This window comes from Macaca nemestrina, chromosome 17 (assembly GCF_043159975.1).
Source record: "Macaca nemestrina isolate mMacNem1 chromosome 17, mMacNem.hap1, whole genome shotgun sequence".
NCBI classification, from domain to species: domain Eukaryota; kingdom Metazoa; phylum Chordata; class Mammalia; order Primates; family Cercopithecidae; genus Macaca; species Macaca nemestrina.
This window is the reverse complement of record NC_092141.1, coordinates 21,131,495-21,141,783: the sequence shown is the minus strand read 5'-3', so window position 1 is coordinate 21,141,783 and position 10,289 is coordinate 21,131,495.

Genomic DNA, 10,289 nt, shown 5'->3' with positions numbered 1-10,289 from the left:
GGGCCAGACTCCTCTTTATCGGAGCACCCACAGCCTGAGCAGCTCTCAGGGACGGGCCAGGAAGGAAGGAGATTATTTATGGGACCCAAGCCTTTGCCTTCTCCCTCAAAGCCTCGGTTTCCTCAGCTGTAGGATGGGCGTGATGTCCTGCTGGGAGGCTACTGCTTCACTATTTACAGTGCCCAGCACCAGGTAGGCACTCACATCATCCACTGGAGGGGTGAATCAGTGATACAGACTCCCAGGAGATGACACGTGGGAGGTGACCCAGCACAGGGGCTGGCGCACACTGGGTGCTCTGTGGAGAGGCCTCCTCCCAGCCTCGCTGGATGCCCCACCCTCCCAAGCCAGCCACTCACCTCCTCTGGGCACCCACAGCCTCCTGGGCTTCCCCACTACAGCTCCCTGGGGACGCTCTTCCTCTCCGATTCTGCCCCTTCCTCACACTGGGGCTCCTCAAGGGCAGAAGGAGGCTCTTCCCAACCACATCCCACCTCTGGCCCCTGCACCTTCTTTTCCACCCATGCCAGCACCATCCTCAGCCTCCATACCAGCCTGGGGGCACCTCCCTGCCCATAACCTAAACCCTGACGTTTCAGCCGCAATCTGGGAACAGCTGGTCAAGCTAAGAAGACACATCGCCTTTTATCCTAGGAGTTCCACATCTAGGAATTTATCCCACGACACCTGGGGACTCACCTTGAAATAGCAACCACCTGCCCAGCATCCCCAAGGAGGCAACCATGACAGGGCATATGGGTGCAGGGGAGCAGCCCCCAGCTGTGAAGGAGCCAGGCCAGGCCCAGGCTCCATAGGCCAGGGCAGCTGCCTCTGGCCTCGAGAAAGCAGCACCCAGCCCTTGGTAGGTGCTCAAGAAGTATTTGTTGAATGAATCTAGTAGGAAAAGTGCTCTAAGACAAAGTAAAAGGCACAGTGCAGAAGAGAGAGTCTAGTTCACTGAATGTTTAAAAGGTGGCATATGTATACACACACACGCACATGTGCACACACACACACGCACATGTGCACACACACACACACGTGCGTTGGTAGAATATTCTGGAAAGATGCCAGAAACTGGCCACCAGGAGGGCAACTGGGAGGTTAGAGGGAGGAGGAGGGGACCGAGCTGTTCTCTGTAGGGCCATTGTATCTTTAGACCATGTTCAGAGATTTCACGTCTCCTCAAATTAATTAAAAAGCTGAGAGAAGGGGGAGGCTTCCCCTCCTATGGGAGGCTGGACCAGACATCCACCCTTCTCACCTGTCCTGAACTCCTTTCCCGCAGGGTTCCCTCCCACTCCCAGCTCCCGGTACAGCTGCTGAGCAGGCCCGACCCCATCCTGTCTGTGGTGATTAATAAACATGCCATGACGGCCTGAATCTTGCAGAAGCTTCAGGGAGCTGGCTGCCTCTCCTGGGACAGCCTAGCCCCGTGGCCCTAGACCAGGAGGACTTGCTGGTATGAGGGACACGTGCAAGACTTCTCAGCAGGTCCCTAGGACCCACCTCCACACTCTTGACCATGCTGTCCCCTGGGTCCCGAGTGCCCACGCTACTCCTGTCTTGGCCCATTTAAATCCTCACCCTAGGTTTGGTGCAGGTCCATGCTAAGGAATTTGGTCCCAGGGCTGGAGGAAGCCCTCTCCCAGGCTGGCCCATCCACAGTATGGGGGCAATTAGTATCTACTCCATTTAAAATCCATTAACCTACCTAGAAATGGGGATGATAAATATAGAACCCATTGTAAATCTGCAGAGCCCAGCTCAGCCCCAGGGAATGTCCCTCTGTGAATATAGAAATTGAGCAATGACCGTTTCGATGGGTCAAACATCCATTAAACCCCACCTGTGTGCCAGGCATTCTAAAGGGGAACAGTACAGCCTCTGGGGTCAGACCCGCTTGGGTTCAAACCCTGACACCATCGCTCACGAGCCGTGTCACTCTGGGCAAGTCACTTAGTCTCTCTGTGCCTCAGCTTCTTCCTCTACAAAATGAGGACCACAACAGTGGTTGCCTTGCAGGGCTGGGTGAAGGTTGCATGAGGGATGCCCTCAGCCCAGTGTCCGGTGGCTGTTGCTCATCGCTGTCGTTTACTGTGTGTGGCGCTGCTGAGGCTGCTGCTGCCACTGTTCCCGGCAGAAAGCTCTAGAGCTGGGAAATGCCAGGACGGAATCAGGGGTCCGTGCGTGGGAACGGGGAAGAAGTGTGGGTCAGCCTCCAGCTGAAATGAGGCCTTTTCTTCCACTGTGGACTGGGACGGCAAACCCCAGCAGCATTAACGCACCTGAGGCTGTCACCAGCAGAAGCCACAGATATGTCCACATCCCACTCTGGACTGGCAGACGCCTCCAAAGGTCTTTCACATTTGTCTCTGGGTCAAAGTTACAGATGGGCTTAAACCTGCCTTGCAATCGTATCATCAGCGCAGCCATAAAGGAAGGGAGCACACAGTTCACCCTATCGCAATCGTGCTATTTAACAATTTTAATAACTGGCTTCCTTTGGAATCCTGGGTGTTGTTGGATGCATTAAGACTCGGATTCTGCAGAGGGGACAGGAAAGGGCTGGACCCCTCAGGAGGATGGCAGCAGGCGGCGCTGGCCACTGACCCTCTGCTCGCTCCAGCCAGTCTTGGCCCTGTCACCATGGGCAGTGGGGCGTCCTCTCTCACGGCCTTGCACATCCACCTGTACAAACTCCAGCATCTCTACCACCCTTCTAGGAGGTCAGACCGAGAAGAGGATGTCTGAGCCCTGGGCCGGGAGGCGTGTCATGGTTGGGGGTACCTCTGTCCACCTCATGTCCTGTGGAGGCCTCACACATTCACCCCCAGAACCTCGATTTCCAAGACTGCCTTGAGAGTCCTCCCACCCTTGGCTGCAGGGGTCACTCCCTGCCCAGCCTCCTGGCCGGGTCTTGGAAGCCCTTGGCCACCCCAAAATCTCCTCCAAACCCACCATCTCCGGCCCTCTGATGCTGGCGTTCAGAAGCTGAGGAAGGCAAGAAGTGAAAACAAGACCTGGGGTGGGGCCAGCTCCTCCCTGCCAGGCTCCCCCGGCCTGAGTAGGGGGAGGCAAGATGGTAAAGAGGATAGGGGTTGTCCACCTGCAAGGGGCTCTCGAATGCCGGAGGTGGGGGGCGTGGAGAAGGCAGCCCCTCCTCATATCCCCAAATTTGGCAGCACAGCTGAATGCAGATTCCAACATCCCCTGCCTCTTAGGGAGACCCCCAAATCTTAGGTGTTTCAACTCATCCCTGGGACCAGCACGCTCCATTCTCCAGGCAGCCTTTCCACCCAGATCTCCATTCCCCCAATTAGAGCACTTGTTGTCAATTTACAAATGAGGGAAACTGAGGCACGGAGCCATTAAGTCCAAGGTCACGTAACTGTGAAGTGGCCAGCTACAAAGAAGATGCCCGGAGTGCCTAACTGCATTCCCTGCTGGAGGAAAGCACGTTCGGGGCCCAAGTTCCCCAGCTCTCTGCGTCTAAAGGGCCCGGCAGCACAGCCAGAATGGGAGCATGGAGTCCTCGGGAGGAGAGAACAGCGAGAACAGAGAGATAGTGGTGGGTGCCAGGGAGGTGTGCTCAGTGGAACCAAGGCCTCTTGGAGGCCAAAGCTCAGCCTCTTTTCAGCCGTGGTGCAGAAGAAAGAACAACCGTCTTACAATCCTAGCAGGTCAGAGTGAGACGCACTGCAGAAGAGGCCCGGCCCACATGTGCTCCTGGGCTTCTAATGCCAATCCTTGTCTAGGTCTGGTCGAGGCAGCCACCAGCTCCCTGAAGCCTCCACAGGGGGAAACCAGGGGTGGCTGGAAGTGGGGAGGCAGGGCTGAGTCCCCAAAGCACCCAGGAGAGAGGCTATTTCCTTGCATGTGGCAGCCTTGTTAAAACTGGCTCCCACGAAACGAGGAAGGTAGTGAGCACTCCATCACAGGAGGTGTACAAGTAGCCAGGACCCTGTGTCCCTGAGCAGCAGCCTTGGGTGTCTGGGTGGGGTGCTCTCGTCAGCTTGCCCTGAGTGGGCTGGAGGAGGGGGTTGGACAGCAGAGATCAGGCTCGTCTAGGCACGGCCACGAGGTCAGTCCCAGAGTTGGGCACCATTGTCCCGGGATCTCTCCTGGGCCTTCAGCCGAGCCAGGGCTTAGACAGAAAATGGGTGCAGTGAGGGAAGCAAGATGGGGAATTTGGGGCTTTGTGTCAGCACATAACTCCCACTGGGAGAGGCAGGCTCCCCCTCCCCCAGGCCCCCATTCCTAGGCAGGGCCCTTGCAGCCTCCCCAGTCATAGTCCCTGCCCCCAGCGTTGTCTAGGGAGGGCATTGGGAGCTTGAGAAAGGATTTTTATTGTTTTGCTTTTGAAACAATTTCAGTTTCCACCTGGCTGTGCCATGCACACCCTAGGGGTTCCTGCCTAGAGAAAAACTTGGGTCAACAAACTGTTTCCAAATGGAAAGACAAAGTTTCAAATGTCAGCCTGGACAGTGGCACAAGCTGCACGGAGCCTCTGAGTGCAGCCCCTTCCTGGCTCATGCCTCTGTGTCCATCCTAATCTCCTTGCATGTTGGAGTCTGAAGCTCAAGTCTGGGGACTCAGGGCTCAGACAGAGGTTGAGGGAGGAGCTATCTGTCTGCCTGGGCCATATATGCTCCTGAGCACCTAATGCCAGCCTTTGTCTAGATCTGATTGAGGCAGCCACCAGCTCCCTGCAGACTGCACAGGGGGAAACCAGGGGTGGATGGAAGTGGGGAGGCAGGGCTGAGTACTCAAAGCACCCAGGAGAGGGGCTGTTGCTTCCTTGCACATGACACCCTTGGGGAGCCAGTTAACACCCTCCGCGCGAACCCTCCCGTGACCCTAACTCAGTCGCAGTCTCCAGGTCCCCCATTACCTTAAGATCTTATCTCCAGTCTTTCTTCCTCTCATACCTCCTTGTTATTCCTGAACACACCAAGTCCTGACTACCCCAGGGCCTTTGCACTTGCTGCTCCCTCTGCCAAATACTCTGCTCCCAGATCTCTGCATGGCTCACTCTTCCACCACCCTCAAGTCTCTGTTCAAATGTCTCTTCTCAGGGAGATGACTTTTCTGGAAATCTTATTTAAAACTTGCCTTCCCCACCCTCTCATCCTTTCCCCAGCACCCCCCCTGTGGCTAGCACTTTCCATCCACCATCTCACCATGCGGCCCCAGCTTCCCGTGAGCCAGTTCTGATTAGGTCACCAGTTTTACCTGCAGGCCCCAGGCTGAGGCAGCAAGGCCTACATCTGTAGGGCTGGCCTCTGCACCACTGCCCTTGTCTGGAGCACAGGCCCTGGGAACCAGGGGGCCAGCTGGAAAGGTCTCCCCTCATCTCTGGTGAATCACGCCAGCTGCCCTCCTGCCCACACTGTCTTCCCTGTGGATGGTGCTACCAGCTGCCAGTGTAGTATGTAAGATTGTGGGTGCGTGGTTCCCCATCTCATTCCTCTGGGGCCAAATGTAGCTGTAAATATTATATTGAAGCCAAGAGATCTTCCCAGAGGTCTCCTCCCCAAGAGGCAAGCCAGTGGGTGCTTTAGAGATGCCCATACAGGGTGCCTGTCCTCAGGATATGCCTATATATTTGGGGGAGACCCTATACTGAACAGCAAGACAGCTAAGGGCTAAGCTCACCTGAGTACAAATCCGGCCTCAACCTCTCCTAAGCTATGAAGTCTTATTAAGCCATTTCATCACAATAAGACTCAGTTTTTCCATCTGTAAAATGAGAAAAGAAATGTCTCCCTCAAAATGTTGTAATGAGAATTTTAAATGAGATTGATTACATAAAGCCAGACAAGGACTACAGAAAGTACTCAATAAATGATTTATTAGTATTATTATCATAATAATCCTAGCCATCTGTACACCCATTCAATCATCAATTGATCCTACCATCCATTCTTTCACCCATACACACAGCCACTCATCTAGCAACACATTTGTCCATCTATCCACTCATCCATCCATTCACTCATCCATCTGCACATCCATCTATCTACTTATCCATTCATTCATCCAATCATCCATCCATCCACCCATCTATTTATTCATCCATTCATCCAAACATCTGTCCACCCATCCATCTATCCATCCACTCATTCATCTGTCCACTCATCTTTTCATCTATCCATCCATTCATCCATTGAACCACTCCTCCATCTGTTCACTCATCTATCCACCCATTCACTCATCCATCTATCTGTCCACTCATCCATCCATCCACTCATCCATTCATCCATCCACTTTTATCCATTCATCCATTTATACATCCACCTGTCCACTCATCCATTCATTCACTTATCCATCCACTCACCCATCTATTTATCTATCTGTCTATCCATCCACTCATTCATCTGTTCACCCACTTATCCCTCCACTCTTTTAGCCACTCATCTATCTCCCATCCATTCATCTAACTAACCGTTCATTCACACTCATCCATCCACCCACTGATCTATTCATCCATCCACCTCTCTATCCATTCATCCACTCATCCATCCATTCACCCATCCATCCATTCATCCACTGTTCATCCACTCATCCATCCATCTGCACATCCATCCACTCATTCATTCATTCATCCAGCCTTCTAACAATTCATCCATCTATCCATTCATCTATTCATCCATCCACTCATATATCCATTCATCCATCAATCCATCCATCCATCCACTCATCCACTCGTTCATCTACCCATCTATCTATTCATCCATTAATCTAACCATCTGTTCACTCATCAATCTATCCATTCATTCATCCATCCACTGATTCATCTGTCCTCTCACCTTTCATCCATCCATTCACTCATACATACCTCCATTCATCCATCCATCCATCCACCCATCTATCCATTCATCCATTCATCCTTCCATCCACCCATCCATCCATTTATCCACTGTTCATCCACTCATCCATCCATCTGCACATCCATCCATTCATTCATTCATCCAGCCTTCTAACAATTCATCCATCTATCCATTCATCTATTCATCCATCCACTCATCTATCCATTCATTCATCAATCCATCCATCCATCCACTCATCCACTCATTCATCTACCCATCTATCTATTCATCTATTAATCTAACCATCTGTTCACTCATCAATCTATCCATCCATTCATCTATCCACTGATTCATCTGTCCTCTCACCTTTCATCCATCCATTCACTCATACATCCATCCATTCATCCATCCATCCATCCATCCATCCATTCATCCATGCATCTTTTCATGCATTTGTCCACTCATCCATCCATCTTATTTATCTGTCCACTAATCTATCCATCCACTCATTCATCTGTTCACCTATTCATCCATCCACCCATCTATCCATTCATCCATCATCCATCCATCCATTCATTCACCTATTGATCCGTCCTCCATCACCCACTTATCCATTTATCCACTCATACATCCATCCATCTCTTTATTCATCTCTCTACTCATGTACCTCTCCACTCATCCACCTGTCTGCTCATCCATCTGCCTATAAGCTTCCTTTCTTTGTTATTTACAGCCTGGGCTTTCTCACTCATCTCTCACTTCCAGAGACTTTTCTAGCATCTGATCCCAACCTTCTTAGTACGGCTCCCTTCTCTGCCCCCCATTGTGGACACAGTCAAGCCCAAACTTCAAACTAGCTGGGTATTCACCTTCTACACTGGACCCAGAAGAGGCCTCAAGGCTCATTTGGTAGAATAGGAAAAAGGAGGGAGTAGGGCAGCCACCCCCGCCCCCCAGCCCTTACTCTCCACTCCAGGCTAGCAACCTTGGAGCAGGCAGCCTGCCCTGCAGGTAATTAATCAATAAATCAATCATTGAAGTGATGTTTGTTAGGCACTCACTGGATGCCAGGCACTGTGTCCACTACTGGAGACAAGATGGTAAACAAAATAGAATCCCCACCCTCGTGCAGGTGGCATTCTAGTTCAGGAGAGAGAGAACGAATAAGCTGAGTGAGGAATTGGAGTATAAGGTAGTATGGAGAAAAACAGGGGGAGGGGTTACACTGTTAGGTTGAACCAGTAGTTTCACTGAGAAAGACCTGAAGGAGGTAGGGAGGAGGATGGGGGGACACCACCAGGTAGAGGGAACAGCGTGTGCAAAGGCCCTGAGATGGGACTGGTGTGGGGAGCTCCAGGGAAAGCCAATGTGGCTGAGCAGAGGGAGCAGGGGCCAGAGGGGTGGGAGCTAGGGTGGGGTTCGGGGGGCCTTGAGGCCTTGGGGAGCCATTGCTTTTGTTTCTGGAGAGAGTGGATCCATGGGAAAGTTTGACGGAAGGGTGGCCTGAGCCAATTTGGGTGTCAAAAGGCAGAGGAGAGGCCTCTGGAGCCCCCCTGGCTCCACTGCAGGCCCTCAGGGTGGCTGGTGCTGCACTTGCCCTCTTGGATGGTTCCTGGAACGTGTCTGCCTCTCCCACCAACTGGAGGTGCCTAAGGGCAGAGACTGTGTCTGCATCCCCAGCACTCAACAGGGGCTTGGCTATGGAAGGCAACAGGAAACATTTGCTGAGATGAAGATGGGGGAGGAACAGATGATAACAACAAGAGAATCTGTGAGTAAAGGAATGAATGAGCTAGTGAGTGACTGAGGCCACAGGCCGGGGGCTCCCTCCTTTTCCTCTTCCCAGGCCTCTGGGAGCCCCACTCTCCACCTGTTAAATTGTATAATGCCCCTGGGAAGACAAAAATCTGTACCTGGGAAGACAAAAATCATGTGTTCGAAAGTTAGTTTGAAATTTAACAGTTTCAAAGTAAAATAGAAACACCAATGTCCTGTTCTGCTTTGCCTCAGCCCAGGGTCGCCATGTTGGGGGGGCTGAGCTCTCCTCAAAGCACCTAGGGGAAAGGACCTGATCTCTATCCCACTGCTGTGGACACCTTCATTTCAGAATTCCTCAAGTTAAGCCCAGCCTCCATTAACGAGAAGCGCTGACCGAGTGGCCTGGCAGGGGCTGATTTATGCAGGGACGAGCTGGGGACTCCCTGCTGGGGTGAGGTGAGGTAAACACAAGGGCTTTGCTGAAGAGGAAGCAGTTGAACCAGGCCATGAAGGAGGAGACGGAAGGCTTTTCAGCTCTGAACAGAGACGAGGTGGTGGCAAAGCAAAGGCAAAGGCCTGAAGGCAGGAACCTGGCTGGATGAGCATGGGGCAGGGTCCTGGGGCAGCAGGCAGGTCACAGGAGTTCCCCAGGTGAGCTGGGACCTCATCAGGAGGGCTGTGGGGAACTGTGGCAGGGGGGTCACTGGGTCCTGACCCCGATGGAGCTGAGTGTGGGTCCTTCCTTTCCAGCGCAGCCCTCTCCCTGTACTCAGCACGATGCTCACAACCAGTCCCCTTTCTACCCAGCAAGGAGAAAGGGTCTTGAAACTGAGGGGAAATTTCCCAGGGCCCCCTTCCTGGAGGACCTGTTGAGGCTCCAGCATCCTCCTGCCCAGCAAAGCCTGAAATTCTCGCACTGGTGGCTCATTGTGGGAGCAACTTGGTGGGTGGGAGCACCACAAGAGGCTTGAGGGGCGGAAGACAGCACAAGCGAGGAACCCACTCCTCAAAACCAGGAGAAAGAGCCCGTCCCACCGTGCCACAGTCCTGCGTCAGCACCACACACCTGTGGGCACATGCACACACACGCACACACATGCATGCACACACACACATATGCACACAGACACACACACATGCAGGCGCACACTTCAGCTTCAAAAATGTCTGTGGCTCTCCCTGCACGCTGCAGGCTCATTACAAAATAATTGAGCGCTTGTAATACTGTTTCTCCTTGAGGATCCCAATTAAGACATCACTTCATGTTCTTCCTCCCCTGAAGGCGGTCTCTAATTCCCCTCCCCTCGCGCGCAGGGCAGGCAGCGCTAAAAATACTGTTCCAGGCACACTCTCTTTCTGCCACGCCTTCCCCATGCCTTCCCCCTCCCCACACTGACCCCACCCAGAGGTCAGGCGCCCCTAGGGGAGGAGGACCTTATCCCTCCTTCAGTGACCTGAAACAAGTGACTTCATCTAGGAAGTGGGGAGAAGAATGGCATCTGTCCCATCAGGTCCTCAGGAAGGAACAAACACACGTGTGGAGCACTGAGTGCGGGTCAGGCTGAGTCCGGGCCCTTCACCGCCTGGAATGTGTTCCGGGTGATAGAGCTCGCTTTAGGGTGTGGCTCAGCCCAGATTGTGCGTCCCCCGCTGAGCTTTCCGCCAGTCTCGAATGCCAGGGCTAAGAGCTTCTAATTCTAATTCTAATTCTAATGCGGA